This window comes from Hemitrygon akajei, chromosome 16, assembly GCF_048418815.1.
Source record: "Hemitrygon akajei chromosome 16, sHemAka1.3, whole genome shotgun sequence".
In the NCBI taxonomy this organism is placed as follows: domain Eukaryota; kingdom Metazoa; phylum Chordata; class Chondrichthyes; order Myliobatiformes; family Dasyatidae; genus Hemitrygon; species Hemitrygon akajei.
Window position 1 is genome coordinate 8,645,716 of NC_133139.1, and position 13,392 is coordinate 8,659,107.

The following is a 13,392-nucleotide window of genomic DNA, read 5'->3' on the forward strand; positions in this document are numbered from 1 at the left end:
ATAGTATCATGTATTGCATTGTACAGGTGTTGTTAAGTTAACAAATTTTACAACCTGTGATATTAAACCTAATTCTGATTCTTTGTATTCACTCATTAATATTAATTACACTTGATTTTGTATTTGCTCAATAATATTAATTACACTTGGTGTCATTGCAGTCAAATTATTATTTTGCTTGAGCATAACTTATGGATAATGCTCAGAAGCCAGCCAGTCTTCCCCTCATGTCACTTGAAGGCTATCTGCAGAGAATCTGTGGTTCCAGGATTCAGAAACGGTCAAATATTATTTCCCAACTCTTGCTTCTCCAAAACAGATATCCAGTAAGAGATTGAAAATGACTGAATCAGTGTGGGGAATTTGCACAGAACAATGCATTCTATGCAAATGTTTATGCAACATTAAACTCCTTTACAGTAAAGGGGAAGAAGGAGGGGTGGAAAGCAAAGCATATACAAACTGGTTCGTAATATAATAAATAGTAGCTACTCTAAAAGAAGTGACAGATGAATCTTGGTACCTTATTCAATAAATCCTTGCCTTCGTTAATAATATTGGTTTAGTTGGGTAACTATTCATAAGTATGATTTACTGTATGTTGAAGCTTCTCATTCTTTGTTACAGGCAGGCATCTTAAAATGTATTCAGTTTACTGATAATATTATATAAGCTAAAATCTATGCAAAATACAAACAACATAGAAAAGCACAGGCCCCTCGGCCCACACTGTTTGTTTGTTTATTGAGATTCAGTGCAGAACAGGTTCTTCTGGCCTTTGAGCTCTGCTGTCCAGGAGTTTCTGATTTAACCCTAGCCTAATCACGGGACAATTTACAATCACCAATTAACCTACTGACTGATATGTCTTTGGACTGTGGGAGGAAACCGGAGCACCCAGAGAAAGCCTCTGGGGAGAATGTACACACCCCTTACAGACAGCGGTGGGAATTGAACCCCGGTTTCTTGTACTGTAGAGCTTTACCCTAACCACTATGCTCCTGTACCGTGACATACTGTGCTGGTCACGTAACCAAATCCAAGATCGATCTAACCCTTCCCTCCTACATAGCCCTCCAATTCGCTTTCATCCATGTGCTTATCTAACAGTCTCTTAAATATCCCTAATGTATCTGTGTATATCACCACCCCTGGCAGTGCACCCCATGCTCACACCACTGTGTTTTAAAAAAACTACCTCTAACAAGCTCCCAGTACTTTCCTCCAATCACTAAAATTATGCCTCCTTGAACTGGCCATTTCCACCCTGGGAAAAGGTCTCTGGCTATCCACTAGATCTATTCTTCTTATCATCTTGTACACCTTGTTCACATCACCTCTCATCCTCCTTCGCTCCAAAGACAAAGGTCCTAGCTCAGTTGGCCCTTCCTCTTAAGGAATCAGCCTGGTAAGTCTCCACTGTACCCTCTCTAAAGTCTCCACGTCCTTCATATAATGCGGCAACCAGAACTGACCACAATATTCCAAGTGTGTTTAACCAGTTTTAAAGACTTTACCTCACGGCTCTCGAACTCAGTCCACAGACGAACGAATACCAGCACAACATACACCGTCTTAACCACCCTATCAACCTGCACGACAACTCTGAGGGATCTACAGCTGTAAACCCTGAATTGGACCTTGGAATAATGTATAAAGTACTGTAACACAAGCGTCAATGTACCTCAAAGGCAGGCGGCTCATGCGCGATTATTGACTTTGTACTTTAGACATAGAGTCTATTATGACAAAGATTTCACACTCCGATGTAGAGAATAAAGGCAAAAGATAATTAGAAATACTTTGTAGAGATAAAAATGAACTCAAAACTCAATCAGACAGCATCTGTGGAGGGAAAGGGATACTCAGCATTTTAGGTCAAGACCCTGAATCAAAATCAGAAACTTTCAATATCAAGGTACAGTGGAAAAACTTGCTCTTCATACAGATCAATTCATCAGTACTGTCAGGCAAAGCAAGACCAGAGTGCTGGAAAAAATGTCACCGTGCAGGGAACTGTGCATTTTTACACATTTTTTTCTCAAATGGCAAGCCAGCATGTGAAAAGATTTTGCAAGACTGGAAATTTATTTAAACGCCCTCACCTCTCCAGACAACTCTGTCTCAGTGTGGGTGCGTCTTATCCTTCTGGCGATTCTGCCAATTCTGTGGGTGTGATTAATCTGGACTGCCTTGTGTGATGCAATGGATCCTGTGTGGAAACAGGAAAAACCACAGGGAAATCAGGAAGGAGAGAGACTAAGAATTGCCTAAAGATTACTGAGCAACTCTCTTTAGGATATACCAATCACTGCCTCGCTCAGATCTCAAAATCTAGGATGTAGCAGTTCACCTCAATAAAGTCGGATTATTATTGTCACATGTACTGAGGTAGAATGAAAAGCTCGTCTTGCATATTGTTCAATCAGATTCGGATCATTACAGAGGGCACTGAGGTAGAACAAGGTAAAATAATAACAGTTCAGAATAAAGCGCAGAGTAGGTAAACAATTGAGGCCGTCCATTGATCGGAATCAACCATGGATGCTGTGTTCCAGTTCTCTACAGGTCAGGGCAGTACGATACGGAGAGCAAGCTGTTGCCAATGCAGCAGGCTCCCCCTCTCCACACAGCCGATGTATCCAAAGGAACAGCAGAGGCCAGTAGAGTTTGGCACCAGCGGCGTCAGAGGAGTTGCCGGTCAACTTTGAACTCAAGGGAGGACTGCCTTAGGGACTCCAGCTCCAAATTTTTCCTCTGGGCTTACTCATGAAGCTTTCCTCATGAGTGGGTGTAGCCACAAGGCAGCGGAGGTTTGAGATCAGAGTTTTCCTTCTCCTAGCTGAGCTGCCAACCACGGCTGACGAGCTCCATCTGCCCAGTGTGAATGGACTTCAGGCACAATGAACCCACCTTTGTCCCTTGTCCTGTCAATAGAAACAGTTCTGCCAGGCTTAGGAGCTAAGCCAAGTGTGAAGACCAAGAGCGCAACTTGGTTGTCAGAGGCTATTTGAAACTCACGCCATAGGGAGCATTTAGTAGATAGTGGGAGCTTATCCCCACTAACCCCAGCCCTGGCTATAGCAACCTTAAGGAACCAAGTAAGCAATAAGCAGCAATATCATAAGAAGGAATATTCTGAGGTTAAGAGTCCATATCATCATACTAGGGAATTATTTAATCGTCTTATTATAATGGGGTAGATGCCATCCTTGAGGCTAGTTTCTGGCTTTTGTAGTCATAGGGCCACAAAACACGGAAAGAGACCCTTTGTCCCTCCAAGTCATGCTGACCAGCTAGAGTAGTCCTACATTATTCTCTCCACATCCCTGTCAACTTCTCTCCAGGTTAAAGGGAGAAGCTGGTCCGGTTAGGACTTTATCCCTTGGAGGGGAGGAGACTGAGAAGTTATCACCAGTACAATCTTCCATGCGGTGGTGTGCTGGGGCAACAGCATCAACATGGGTGATGCCAACAGGCTCAATAAACTGATCAGAATGGCTGGCTCTGTTACTGGAGTCAAACTGGACACACTGGAGGCTGTGGTAGAACAAAGGACCCTCCAGAAAATCCTGGCAATTCTGGACAATGTTTCTCACCCTGTGCATGGCACCTTGGCTGAACAGAGGAGCACTTTTAGTAATAGACTGAGACAACTGCACTACTCCAAAGTCAATCTACAGCTGGGGAGGTGATGACCCCTCCTCCTCTTCTTTCTACTTTTCTTCTAATATTTGTATATTTTAAGGTTATTGTTGTGTTTATCATTTATCACTATTCAGCTATCCTTGTGCCACAAGTTCACTCTGGCATAGTTATGGAATGCTGCATGTGCGTATCAGCTTGGTTAACACTGATAACGAGAATGATTGATAACATTACTATATTCAGGCTATATATAGGGGAGGTTTTCTATTGAATTTAATACATGTTTTACTTAACTTTCTGCAGTTTCACAAAGGTTTCTCATTAAAAACCCTGAAGAAAGTTTCCAGCTCAAGTGATGTTTGAGAAGGTGTTTAACCCCCTGTCAAACCTTGTGCACGACTCACTGTGAGGGCAGTGGAGTGGACAATCAGAGATGGTGTGAAAGCACAGTCATTTTCCCAGGGGAAGGGAGTCTATGCTAAAGGGTGCAGCTTTAAAATGAAAGAGGAAAGAGCTAAAAGGGATCGAGGTCAACGTCTTCATGTGGACAGAGGTACATATAATGAAATAAAGGACATACAGAGGGAGGGAGGGACATATAATGGAATAAGGGACATACGGAAGGGGGAGTGAGGGACATATAATGGAATAAGCTGCCAGAGGATGTGGCAGAGGTGGACGCAATAGCATTTAAATGGAAGTTGGCCGTGCACTTTGTTAGAAAAAATAAAAGCATGGGCTATTTTCTAAATGGAGAGAAAATTCAAATATCTGAGGCAGAAAGGGACCTGGGATTCCTCGTGCAAGATTCCAGCTTGAGTCAGTAGTAAGGAAGGTAAATGGAATGTTAGCATTCATTTTGAGAAGACTAAAACATAAAAGCAAGGATGTAATGTTGAGGCTTTATAAGGTACTGGTGAGGCCTCACTTGGAGTAATGTGAGCAGCTTTGGGCCCCTTATCTTAGAAAGGATGTGATGACATTGGAGAGGGTTCAAAGAAGGTTTACGAAAATGATTGCGGAATTGAAAGGCTTGTCGTAAGAAGAGTATTTGATAGCTCTTGGTCTGTACTCACCGGTATTCAGAAGAATGGGGGTGTGGTTCTCATTGAAGCCTATCGAATTTTGAAAGGCCTCGATAGAGTGGATGTGGCGAAGATGTTTCCTGTTGGTGGGGGAGTCTAAGACCAGAGGACAACAGACTCAGAAAAGAGGAATATCCAATTAGAACAGAGGTGAGGAGAGATTTCTTTAGCCAAAGAGTGGTGAATCTATGGAATTTGTTGCCACAGACGTCTCTGGAGGCCAAGTCATTGGGTATATTTAAGGCAGAGATTGATAGGTTCTTGATTAGTCATGACATGAGGGATATGGGGAGAAGGCAGGAGATTGGGACTGAGAGGGAATTGGATCAGCCATGATGAAATGGCAGAGCAAACTTGATGGGCCAAATGGCCTAATGCTGTTCCGATATTTTATGATCTTATGAATAAATACATTAACAGAAAACATTTAGAGGGACACAGACCCTGTGGGGTGGCATGGTAGCATAGTAGTTAGCACAATGCTTTACAGTACCAGTGACCTGGGTTCATTTCCTGCAGCTATCTGTAAGGAGTTTGTACATTCTCCCCGTGACCGTGTGGGTTTCCTCCAGGTGCTCTGGTTTCCTCCCACAATCCAAAGACGGACAGGTTGGTTGGAACAAGTTACAGTGTCTGATTAAGTTCAAGTTTATTGTCATCTGACTGTATATACATATATATATATAAACAAATGAATCAATATTCCTCTGGATCACAGTGCACCCACACAACATATATCACACACAGCACACTAATCCACCAATTTTGGAGTGTTGAAGAAAATCAAAGTATCACGGAAAGGGGAGATCCCTTAAATCAAAGGGAGAACATGCAAACTCCACACAGTAAGCACCAGACATCATGATTGAACTTGGGCTGCTTGCTTTTTGAGACAGAACTCCACTAGTTGCTCCACCGTGCCTCTCTCTACATCTGCGACTGGGTCAGCAACAGCTCTGCACCCAACTTCCATATCTGATTCAGACACGGATAGTCTTCAAACACTTCGACAAACTTCCACAGATGTGCAGTGGGCAGTGTATTGGCTGGCTGACATCACTGCCTGGTATGGAAACACCAATGCCCTCAAATGGAAAATCGTGCAAAGGTAGTCAAATCAGCCCAGTACATCACAGGTAAAGCCCTCCTAACCAGTGAGCACATCTACGTGAAACACTGTCACGGGAAAGCAGCATCCATCATCAGAGCTCCTCACCTCGCAGGCTTCTGCTGCCATCAGCAAGAAGGTACAGGAGCCCCAGGACTCGCACCAGCAGGTTACAGTTACTACCCCTCAACTATCAGGCCCTTGAACTAAAGGGGATAACTACACTCACTTGCCCATCCATTGATCTCACTTTAAAGATCCTTTATCTTGTTATTTCATGTTCTCGTTATTTATTGCTTTTTTATATATTTGCATTTGCACATTTTGTTGTCTTCTGCACTCTGGTTGATCTTTCGCTGATCCTGTTATAGTTACTATTCTATAGATTTGCTGAGTGTGCGCGCAGGAAGAAGAATCGCAGGGATGTATATGGTGACATATATGTACTCTGATAATAAATTTACTTTGATCTTTTGAATCTTTTCTTATCTTTAGTGTCTCCACACAAATCACTTGACAACAATATGCTAACTTTCAGTTTTGTATGCTCTGATACAGAAATAATGAAACACATGAAACAACCTTTTCTTGCTGACCTCTCAGTCCCTTTGTTCATCTTTAGTTCTGTAAAAACAATGCTCTTCAGGGAGAACCTGTGGAATTTACGGAATAAAGGAACAAAGGGCATCTAATTGTACACTCACTCTACCCCAGTACATGTGACAATGGTAAATCTATTCCAAAAAAAAATTCCCTCTCGCTCCTCTCTTCTTCTATTCCACACTCTGGCCTCTTATCTCGTCTCGCATGCCTATCACCTCCCACTGGCTTCCCTCCTCCTTCCCTTTCTCCTATGATCCACTCTCCTCTCCTATCAGATTCCTTCCTCTCCAACCTTTGACCGTTCCCACCCACCTGGCTTCACCTGTCACCTCCCAGCTAGTCCTCCTTCCACTTCCCCACCTTTTTACTCTGGTGCCTTCCATCTCCCCTCCCAGTCCTGAAGAAGGGTTTGACGAGAAAAAAAATCAGAATTAAGGAGCAGCTATAGAAATTCTGGGAATCAGAATCAAAATGAAAATTAGGTTTAATATCACCGGTATATTTCTGAAATTTGTTGCTATACGGTAGCACTATGTTGCAATATAATAATAACTGTAAATTAGAGCAAGTATATACACATATATAAATAAAACAGCTAAATTAACTAAGTAGCACAAAAAGTAGCAAGGTGTGTGTGTGTGTGTGTGTGTGTGTGTGTGTGTGTGTGTGTGTGTGTGTGTGTGTGTGTGTGTGTGTGTGTCTGTGTGTGTGTCTGTGTGTGTGTGTGTGTGTGTGTGTGTGTGTGTGTGTGTGTTCAGGCTCTGTACCTCCTCCCTGATGGTAGCAATGAGAAGACGGCGTGTCCTGGATAATGGGGGTCCTTAATGACAAATGCCACCTTTTTAAGGCATTGTTCCTTGAAGATGTGCTGGATACTGGGCAGGCTGGTGCTCATGATGGAGCTGGCTAAGTTTACATCTCTCTGCAGCTTATTTTGATCCTGTACAATAGCACTCCACCCACCCCATACCAGTAGAATGGTTTCCATGGTACATCTGTAGAAATTTGTGTGTCTTGGTAGGATATCAAATCTCCTCAAATTTCTAATGAAATATAGCCACTGTAGTGCCTTCTTTGTAACAGCATTGATATGTTGAGCCCAGGGTAGATCCACACAGATATTGACACCCAGGAACTTGAAACTGCTCACCCTTTCCACTTCTGATCCCTCTATGAGGACTGGTGTATGTTCCCTCGTCTTTCTCTTTCTGAAGTCCACAATCATTTCTTTGGTCTTACTGATGTTGAGTGCAAGGTTGTTGCTACAATACCACTCAACTGGGTGATGTATCTCGCTCCTGTACGCCCTCTCAACACCATCTGAAATTCTGCCAACAATAGTTGCGTCCTCAGCAAATTTATAGATGGCATTTGAGATGTGTCTAACCACACAGAAAGCTATTAAATGTCAAACAACTCATTTTTTTAAGTGTATGGGCATGGTGTCACAAAGAACTTTATCCAGTGCTCACTGACTCTTTCTCTTTACAGCCCTGACTCTATCTAAAACTAACAAAGGATCCTACAGAATGATTTAGCCATAACCGTGCACATTGTGGTGTGGGTACATTAAGTGAAATTGAAAAGAGCAGATTTCAAGCAATTGTTTATACTAATTACCTTCACTACAGATTTTCCAAGAATTGGACTGTAGTGAGATTTCAGAATGCGCTAGCTTCAACATATTTTGTCAGAATCAGAATCAGGTTTATTATCACCAGCATGTGACATGAAATTTGTTAACTTAGCAGCAGCAGTTCAATGCAATACATAATCTAGCAGAGACAGAAAAAAATAATAATAAATAAAATACAACATAATAAATAAACAAGTATATCAATTACATATATTGAATAGATTTTTTTTAATGTGCAAAAACAGAAATACTGTAAATTTTTTAAAAAGTGAGGTAGTGCCCAAAACTTCAATGTGTATTTAGGAATCAGATACAAAATGCAAAACAAATATTTTAAGTTCCTTGGCTACTACAGGGCTGATGAGCCTCATATGCCCAAATTCTCCAGACACTTATCCTAAATATCTCACATCTACCCTAACTTCTCCTTGCTGTAGACCTCATTAAAAAATGACATCAGCTTCCTCCATTCCATTTATTTGAGAATTATAGACATTTCTGTTTAAAACGATTTGGATCCTTGTGAGCCTAAAGAGAAAAGTTTCCATTTTTTTCCTGTCTACTCCTTTCTCCTCACACAACACAGCACCTCAGTGAATCTGCCACATGGTTCCTCTTTCATTAGAACTTCCTTTCAGCTGTGTACAGGCTAACTCTGAACAGTATAGCTTTAGCTGTTGGTCCTCTGAGCTCCCGACATGTGTCAATCTGTACTCTAGATTCATTCAGCACACCAAAAGGCTCTTTGGCCTAACTAGCCCATGCCAACCACAGCAGACTCCCAGCTAGTCCCAGTTGCCCACATTCATCCCTCCAAGCCTCTCCCTGCCACGTAGCTATCCAAATGTGACTTAAATGTTGCAGTAGTTCCCACCTCTACCATTTCATCTGGCAGCTCATTCCAGGTACTCACTATCCTCTGTGTAAAGAAGTGACTTCTCAGGTCTCTTTTAAACCTCTCGTATTTTGTAACTGTGTCCTCTAGTTTTGCAGTCCCCAGCACTGGGGAGAAGACTATTACTTTCCACCTTATCCACATCCCATGTGATTTTATAAAACTCTAGGAGGCTACATCCCATTCTCCAATGCTCCAAGGCGAAAAGGTCCATTGTGGCCATCATCTCCCTGTAACTCAAGCCCTCTAGTCCAGGCAGAGTCCTCACAAATCTCTTCTGCATCCCCTAAAGCTTGACGATGACTTTCCGATACTACACTCATAGAAGTAAAAACCACTTTCTCATTGATGTTGATTATTGACCTCAGGAGGAGGAAACCAACGGTCCATAAGCCATTTCTCATCGGGGGATCAGAGGTGGAGAGAGTCAGCAATTGTAAATTCCTCAGTGTTATCATTTCAGAAGATCTATTCTAGGCCCAGCATATTAAGTGCAATTATGAAGAAAGCTCAAAACCAACCTCTTCTTCCTTAGGAGTTTGCAAAGATACAACATGACATCTAAAACTTTGACAAACTTCTATAGATGTGTGGTAGAGAGTATAGTGACAAGCTGTATCACAGTCTCATACAAATACCAATGCACTTATATGGAAAAGCCTACAAAAAGCAATGGATACAGCCCAGTCCATCACTTATAAAGCCCTCTCTACCACCAAGCACATCTACATGAAACATTATCACAGGAAAGCAGCATCCATTATCAGGGAGCCCCACCACCCAGGATGTACTCTCTTCTCGCTGCTACCATCAGGAAGAAGGTAAAATAATCTCAGGACTCAGACCACCAGGTTCAGGAATAGTTCTTCCCCCTCAGCTATCGGGCTCTTGGACCAAAGAGGATAATTTCACTTGCACTATCATTGAAATGTACCCACAACCTATGGGTTCACTTTCAATTGCTCTTCTTCTCATGTTCTCGATATTTGTTGTCTATTTATTTATTATTAGTACTCTCTCTTTTTGTATTTGTACAGTTTGTTGTCTTTGGCACACTGTTAAATATCCAGTGTGTCCAGTCTTTCATAGATTCTAGTCTAGTTATTATTTTATTATGGATTTATTGAGTATGCCCGTAAACGAATCTCAGGATTATATATAGTGACATGTATGTACTTCGATGCTCTAAGAGAACGGCAACCTTGTCATGATTTGGAGGTTTCCGTGCCTCAATGACCTGGAGAGCTATGCTGGCTAGAGTCAGGGCTTTATGCTTTGGCTCTTGGTAGGGTCACCCATGCCAAATAGGTCAAAGGGCAGAGGCCAGACTAGGAGTGGTCCACCGGTCCTCCAGGTTTGGGATTCAGCTCAGGGCTGACCACCCTAACCGGTCAAACAAAACTGCTAGAGAAACGGCGACGAAGAATACTTCTACATCTGTGTCTCCACCCAGGATTTGTATGACTCTGACGTGACTTCATTGCTACCACTAAGCTTGAGTGGCGTAATGAGCAGTAAGAAAAGAAGAGGTACATTGATAACAAATTTACTTTGAACTTTGAATGTTATGGATTAGCTAGTTAAGCTTTTATTTTAACTCCAGATTTCCTCTTCTGAATCACTCCATCTTCCCCAATCCTGACCCTAAATAAATGACCTCATATTGCTGACTTTACATTCCAACCCCAAAATGAATGCATGACTGAATTGATTCCATCCTGTAGCTGCACTAAAACTGTGTGTAATCTCAACAAGACTTCCTCATTTTTTACTCCAACCCCCTTGGAACGAAAGTCATGATACTGTTTACTTTCTGAATCACCTCCTAATCATGCTTCATAACATTGTGTTGCTCTTACCACTCAGATATATGCAGAGCCTTTATTACAATATTATACAACCTATGCAAAATGACTAATTAAGACTCTCTGAAAAACATTTCCCATAAAATTATGCAAGAACTCCTGAAGTAGAGTCATTGTATTTTAAGAATGAGTCTTAGCCATCAGAGAATTCAGAAGTCACTACCCGTGTAAGTGGAGGGAAAAACGAGTCCTGCTTTGCACTTGTTTTTCTGTCGCTTATTGTGCTGTGTCCTGTTCTGCCCAGCATTGTGAACATGCAGAGAGTGTGGGATGGTTGTGGACTGCCCACATCACATTCACTGTTCCCGCTAAGCTGTGCGGTAACTGAAATGCTCCTACACACATAGCTTTTGCTGGTGTGCAGCTAGAGTTTTCTTTTACATAATGTTAATATAATTTTGAATTTATGCTAAGATCATTTTTTAAATTTTGCTAATATAATTTTGAAACCTATATTAGTATAATTGTGAAATATACATTAATGAAATATGTGTCTATGAATATAATCCAGAAATTTTCTAAATAATAAACATACCACAACCTTTACTTTGAAACATTTTTGAATTTCAACAGATTTACCTTGTCAGTGTTTCAAGTTACAACACTGCTACAAATTGTAACAATAAACACAGAATGGAAGTCGGTGGTGCATTGTTAATAAACTACCAGACTGCTGAATGCCAATGCCACCTCGTCAAAACACTTTGCTTTTGCCATTATGCCTGTCAGTTGTTTTGACTGCCTGGCATTGCTAACTTGTGTTGTGCATTGTGGTTTGTGCTTGTTTGATGTACATATTTTAAAATAAACACTTAAAATGCAGTTTTCAGGCTATGTAAATATTTTCTGCTTAGAGCAAAGGCTGGACTGTGTGAAAAATATTAGGAGGAACATTGTTAGCTGTGCTCGTTGTTCACACAAAGAGCACACTTCACCGTGAGTTTTGATGAACTCCTGCCTCAGCAAGGACCTGGACCCATTGCAATTTGCCTATCGTCACAATAGCTCAACTGCAGATACAATCACAATGGCTCTCCACACGGCTTTAGACCACCTGGACAACACAAACACCTACATCAGGATGCTGTTCATCGACTATAGCTCAGCATTTAATACCATCATCCCTACAATCCTGACTGAGAAGTTGCAGAACCAGAGCCTCTGTACCTCCCTCTGCAATTGAATCCTCGAATTCCTAACCAGAAGACCACAGTCTCGGTGGATTGGTGATAACGTATCCTCCTTGCTGACGATCAACACTGGTGCACCTCAGGGGTGTGTGCTTAGCCCAATGCTCTACACTCTGTATACATATGACTGTGTGGCTAGGCACGGCTCAAATACCATCTATAAATTTAATGACAATACAACCCTTGTTGGTAGAATCTCAGGTGGTGACGAGAGGGCGTACAGGAATGAGATATGCCAACTAGTGGAATGGTGCCGCAGCAACTACCTGCACTCAATGTCAGTAAGGCAAAAGAGCTGATTGAGGACTTCAGGAAGAGTAAGACGAAGGAACACATACCAGTCCTCATAGAGGGATCAGAAGTGGAGAGAGTGAGCAGTTTCAAGTTCCTGGGCGTCAAGATCGCTGAGGACCTAACCTAGTCCCAAAATATCGATGTAGTCATAAAGAAGGGAAGACAGCGGCTATACTTCATAAGGAGTCTGAAGAGATTTGGCATGTCAACAAATACACTCAAAAACTTCTATAGTTGTACCGTGGAGAGCATTCTGACAGGCTGCATCACTGTCTGGTATGGAGAGGCTACTGCACAGGGCCGAAAGAAGCTGCAGACGGTTGTAAATCTAGTCAGCCCCATCTTGGGCACTAGCCTACAAAATACCCAGGACATCTTTAGGGAGTGGTGTCTCAGAAAGGCAGCGTCCATTATCAAGGACCTCCAGCACCCAGGGCATGCCCTTTTCTCACTGTTAACATCAGGCAGGAGATACAGAAGCCTGAAGGCACACACTCAGCGATTCAGGAACAGCTTCTTCCCCTCTGCCATCCGATTCCTGAATGGACATTGAAGCTTTGGACACTAACTCTCTTTTTTTAATACATAGTATTTCTGTTTTTGCACATTTAAAAAAATCTATTCAATACATGTAATTGATTTACTTGTTTATTTATTATGTTTTACTTTATTTTTTCTCTCTGCTAGATTATGTATTGCATTGAACTGCTGCTGCTAAGCTAACAAATTTCACATCAGATGCCAGTGATAATAAACCTGATTCTGATGTACACGTGATAAATAAATTAATCTGCATCTTCCTCTCTGAAACATAAATGCATATGTTCCTCAATCTCAGTAAAAGTGATATTCAATATTTTTCATTACCTTTTTCTCTTCCATTCTAATATAGAAGGCAAACAAGATACACTTTAAAATTTAGAAGTCTATTCTCATTAAGATATGCAGTTCTATCTGCATGTCTTAATTATTATTAATATGCGAGATAAAGATTTACTCCTTTCATATTCAACTTAACTTTTTTCTTATCTTTGCCACACCAACAACCATCACAAAGGAGCTAACATC

General features: G+C 41.6%; 1 protein-coding gene across 5 annotated transcripts in view; it reads right to left on the reverse strand.

The window, feature by feature from the left end:
* Positions 1 to 13,392, reverse strand: part of atp8b3 (ATPase phospholipid transporting 8B3) — a 140,510-nt gene that overhangs the window by 98,499 nt on the left and 28,619 nt on the right. For 2 of the 5 annotated variants that reach the window (XM_073068188.1, XM_073068187.1), the window contains exon 2: positions 2,106 to 2,212. The exons of the other annotated variants lie outside the window; for them this stretch is intronic. The gene's annotated coding sequence lies outside the window, so the exon portion shown is untranslated. The remainder of the gene's footprint in view (positions 1 to 2,105; positions 2,213 to 13,392) is intronic. 5 annotated transcript variants of the gene reach the window in all.